Source organism: Curcuma longa, chromosome 3, assembly GCF_044706935.1.
Source record: "Curcuma longa cultivar G26 ecotype Majalengka, Jawa Barat chromosome 3, ITB_CL_G26_1.1, whole genome shotgun sequence".
Lineage (NCBI taxonomy): Eukaryota > Viridiplantae > Streptophyta > Magnoliopsida > Zingiberales > Zingiberaceae > Curcuma > Curcuma longa.
Genome location: NC_133863.1, coordinates 15,782,972 through 15,788,750, shown reverse-complemented (window position 1 = coordinate 15,788,750; position 5,779 = coordinate 15,782,972).

Genomic DNA, 5,779 nt, shown 5'->3' with positions numbered 1-5,779 from the left:
TATTGATGTACCTGACAAAGAAAGCGAGCATTGAGCACCCTTGTTTAAAGTTTGTAACATTCACAATGAAGGATCAACAATTAGATCATCATCTAACAATGCCATGTGAGGAAGGTACCTTTGGTTCCTCTCGAGAGGCTTGCATTGACGAGTTGGGTGGGGGCATCATAGTAAAGGATGTTGAGCCATAGGCCATGAAACACAGCAGTTGGAGCTGCCTTCCCGGAGGTTGAATGGATATTCACGGACAAAGTCTGCACCTTCGCGATAGGGATCATACAAGGTATTAAAGTCATGATAATTATTTACAGTAATAAAATCAGAACTCTTACTAACGATTGATGTCTGTTGCTTGTGTCTGTCGTCTGAAGGACGATTACCAATATTCACGAGCTAAATCCCTCTTGTTGTAGATGCTCTTCTCTTGCAAAAGATCTAGAGTTTTTCCTTTTCCCCTTTTACTTTACTTGGATGCTTTAAATAAGGGTAAGTGGAAAGTTTTTTTAACTGCAAGTGCAGTTGTCATCCAACTGTTGCCCACTATCAATATCTTTCACTTATCTAAATCAAATAATAATAATCAAATAAAAATATCCAATTTATACGTAAGAAAAAAATTCATGAGATAATAAATATATTAAACTATTAATACTAAAAAATTATCACACTTTACATAATTATTTTTCAAGATAAATTAGAAACATCAATATCTTATATTTATTCTAAATTAAATTATTTAAATCAATATGTACATTTCTAATTCCTCATAATAACTATTATATCAAGAGCATATTCAATATCTTTAATTATTATAATTATTCATAATCATATTTTTAATATAAAAAATATAATTGATCGATTAGTAGTAATAATTTTAATCTTAATTTTCAACTAAAATTCATTCATATTAATCAGTCACTTTTTTAGTCATGTTCCATAAACCAAATCAACCATAATTATTAAGATACATGTTAAAGTAGCAGACATTTATTAAAATTTCAAATAGACAACTAAAAAATCATTGAGGGTAAAATTGATATTATCTTATAATCTTAAAATTTCACATAGTAGAGAAGTAGGAATTTATTCTTCTACTATCCTTATTGTCATTATAGCACATGTAGTATGAATCACATACTACGATGTTATTTTCTTTATTAATAAAGAGTGCATGTTTTTCATAAATTTAACATCGTACAGATTTAAATCTAAACATACTCAATGCCTAATTTTGAATCTAACTTATGAATTCTTATTTCGCTTCTAGAAGGTTTAGTAAATAATGAGTACATTTATTCTGATCATTATGAATTTACAAATGATCTCATCTTAATACTACTATCAAGACGATCTTAACTTACAGGTGTGTCTCTATTGACAATTTCATTAGCTATCCCATAAATAATGATTTTACCTCTATTTATATTTAATAAATAGGGATGGTTGTCTATATTATAAGATAAATCTCAATTCATCGACATGTTCACTGAGACTTTATCCAAATTTAACAATGACATACACACTAAATAAATCATAACATTACATAATCAAACATCCTACAATATCTGATTGTCTTTACAATATATTACATTCTACAAAGTCCCAAAAACTTCATATATCTTTGAAATGACTTTTTAGTCAATGACTTAATAAAAGAATTAGCAAGCATAGCACGTGTAAAGATATACTGAAAAACTATCTTTTTTATCAACTATATCTTTTACAAAATTATACTTAATAGATATGTGTTTATCCTTGCTGTGATATTTAAGATTCTCAGAAAAAACTATGATAGCTTGATTGTCACAGTAAACTATAATAGGACTCTTACTATCCTCAACAATCTTTAAATGTTTTAGGAATCTTCTTAACCAGATGACTTCTTGCACAGTCGTTGAATAAGACACACACTCAACTTCTATTATTGACAATACTACACAAGCCTACTTCTTGCTGTTTCACGAGACGGCTCACCATTTAGAAAGAATGCATAGTTAAATGTGGATTTTCTATCGTCAAGATCTCCAATCCAATTTGCATCCATGTAGTCTTTTAGGCTCATATCAGATCGTTGAAAATAAAGACAATAATTTGTTGTTCATTTAAGATATATAAATATCCTCATCACCGTTTTGCAGTGTCTCGATCTTAGGTTTAATTAGAAACAGCTAACTAAACCAACAATATAGCTGATATCAAGATGTGTACACAACATAGTGTATATTAAACTACCAATGACACTGACATATGATCGAGTTATTTCCTCAAGAGTCTTGGGACGTACTTTTGCTCAAACAATACATTTTGCAATAGATGTCTGTTCAATATTACAATTTAACATATTGAGGTATTGTATACTATGTTGGATCAGGTTGGACCGGCTAGAGGGAGTGAATAGACGGTTAAGAAGAATAACACTCATCTTTTTAAAAATGAAACTTGGTTGCAACTGGATCGTTGCTTCCAAAGGCGGTTAACGCTCAATCAGCACTCCTTTAGGCAGAGAAGCCTTTACAGTTGTAGCACAGAGACTTAGAGAAAAAATTACAAAGTAATTGATGATATGACTTCTAAAACTCTAAGTCTTATTTATAGTCCAAGAGAATAGATCTGGATCGTTGATCGTAGATGAAATTTCTCTTGGTCGTTGATCCATTGATGCGATCCTAACCGTTGATCGGAGATAGACTTTGATCGTAGTCATTGATTAAATAAGGATAAACTTTATCTTTAATAAAAAATAAAGAGAATTATCCTTAATAAAAATTAAGTATTTATCTTTTATATGATAAAAGATAAAATTGATCAAATCTTATCTTTTCTTTTTTTTTCAAAAGTCACGTCCAAAAGGTCCAAGTCTAAGTCTTCTACTTTGGTCAAAGTCAACAGTCAAAAGTCAATAATCAAAAGTCAATATGTTTGACTTTTGTTGACTTTTTGTAGAATCGTCGGTTGGGTGATTTCTGACCAACCGGAGTTAGGCTCACCCGAACCCGACTCCGGCCTTTTGCCCCTCGAGCGTGCTTCCTCCCGGCTTCTCGTCCCTCAGACGTTGCGCATGTCCTTCTCGCTCCACCGACATACTCTTTCGCAGCTTGCGCGTTCCTCATATTGCATCGAGCCCGTCGGCTCACTATCTCCGCAATCCTTCTCATCCGTTACGTCTTATGCTCAACTTCCTCCGTACCTAAGTTCCTGCACACTTAGTACAAAGGAATCAAAACAACACAAAACCTAACTTAACCTGGTTGATCACATCAAAACTAATCGGGGCACTAACAATCTCTCCCTTTTTGATGTGCATCAACTCCAGGTTCAATTAAGGTTAAACAAAAAAATAGTAAAAATAATAAAACTAAGTTAAACAGTTAAGTATGAAAATAATTTTGCATTTCAAAACTATAACCTCCCCCTGAACCTCGCCTACTCTCCCCCTTTGATCACAGCAAAAATGGGGTAAATAAAAATAGGGAAGGAAAGGAAAAAATCGTGCAAAAAAGTTAGAAAAAATTCTTTCTAAGTGTTTAACTAAAGCATAAAAGATCCTAAAAAATTTGATTTTCAAAAAAGTTAGAAAAAATCTTGCCAAGGATTTTTTAAATTTATAAATGACATTTTTACTTAAAAAATTTCAAAAAAATAATTTCATTAACAGAAACAATTTTTTCAGAGTTAATTGATTTTTTTGTGTTTGAAAAAAAAATCAAAAACTTACAGATTAAGGAATTCAAAATTTAATTTTTTTTAAAAAAATTCAAAATTGATTTAAAAATTTTGAAAAAGTTTTATCAAATCAACATCTAATGTAAAGATCCGAAAAAATCAAATTTGGAAAAATATTTCTATCAAATTTTTAAAATTAAAAATCAGATTTCATTAAAAAATTAAAAAAATAAAAATCTGTTGAAAAAAATTTGAAAATTTTTGTATAAGTCAAAAATAGAGATTTGAGATTGTACAAAAATTTTCAACTTTAAATTCGTTCGATAAGTCCAAAAATAAATTAAATACTAACAGAGAAGAATTTTTAGAAAAATAATATTTTAAAATTCAAAAACACTTCAAAAATTTGTATATAAATTATATTGAGTTCTATTGACTATATTTGAATCCTGAAAAATCAGATCTGTGAAAATAACATTTTTATCTATTTTTAAAATTTAAAATTTAAATTTTGAATGAAAAAATCATGAAAATTCAAAAAATATTCAAAAAATTTCACAAAATTCCCAATGGATGGACAACATAATTATGCATCGAGGAAAAATAGAAACATAATTTTTTGTCTAGTAAAAAATTAGTCAAACTGAATTTTCTAAGATAACAAGAAAATAATGTTAGTTAAGTAAAAAGACATAAAAAATATTAGTCAATACATGCATATGTAATAGCACAAAAGAGATCAGTTTAAAATAGATTTGGGAATCCAAAATAAGTTCTTATCTACTAGATTGATTAAAAATCTTGGAAGAATATAATTTTTGGACACTTTTTCTAAGTTGACCCCTGTAATTTTTAATATACCAGTTCAAATTATCAGGATAGTTACTTTTCTTTTGGCGTAAGCATAAAATATCAAGTTCTAATTTTTGAACTAAAATTTTCAAATTATCATTTTCATTCTTCAATACATTAGAGTTATCAGAAAAAGATGCAAGGACTAGTTCCTTTTTAAATTGTAATTTTTTTTTCTAATTTACAATTAGCCTTGAACATTACTTTTATTCTAGCGTATAACTGATCGTGAGAGAGAAAACATACCTCACTTATCAGGTCGCTTTTGAAAAGAGAGGCTCCCCCTTCGTCATTACTTTCTTCTGACGTTGCTCCCCTTCATCAGTGCTCTCTTTTTGATGATTTACCATCAACGCAAGTCCGGCGTACTCCTGAGTTTCCGATTCGTCAAACAAGGTCTCATCCCAGGTGGCTTTCAATGCCTTCTTTTTCTTTGGCTGGTTCTTGAGTTTGGAATATTGGTCTTTTAGATTCCCCTCCTCGTTGCAGTTATAGCATCGGACAGTATGTTTCTTCTGCATCTTCGAAAAATTGTTAGCTTTAAAAAAACTCATTTGCGTTGTCTCTTCATCCTCCGTCGAATGTTGTGATCCTTTTTCCGTTCTCCTTGTGTTCAGGGCAATGTTGTAGGGATCTATATGCGCGAAAAATCGATTAAACCGCATATAACGCAGCGGAAAAACAGGATCCCTCCAGAAGATCCATGCGAAAAACATACTCGTTTGACGATTCTACCTACTAGAATCGAGGTTACCTTCGATGCGTGCCCTTCACAATCTCGACAGCAACTCTTTGCCTTCAAGGTCGGCGGATCTCAGCACGATCAGTGCGTTCGTGCCTCCACGGTATCCACACGAACACTGATATGGAGAAGAACCCAACTGTGGTGCTAGCCACAAAGGTAGGTTCGGCGAAGGTGGTAGAAGAGAAGAAGAAGAGGGAGAGCAAGAGCATCCAACAACCTCTTCATCAAGAGTCTTTCACCCTTTTTTATATCCCACCATGGGATGAAGGTTTTTTGACTTTTAGTGATCTAAGGAATTAATATTTTATTAATTTCCATGCATCTCATGCATGAAGATCTTTCTCCTCTTTTAATGAAGATCATGCATCTCATGCATGATAATCTTTCTCTTCTTTTAAGGAAGATCATGCAGCTTTTTCTATGATCATGCATCTCATACATGATAATCTTTGATGAATTCGAATTTGGCTTGTGTGACTTGAGTCCAACTCGAGTCTCACACAATCTGAGTTGACTTGA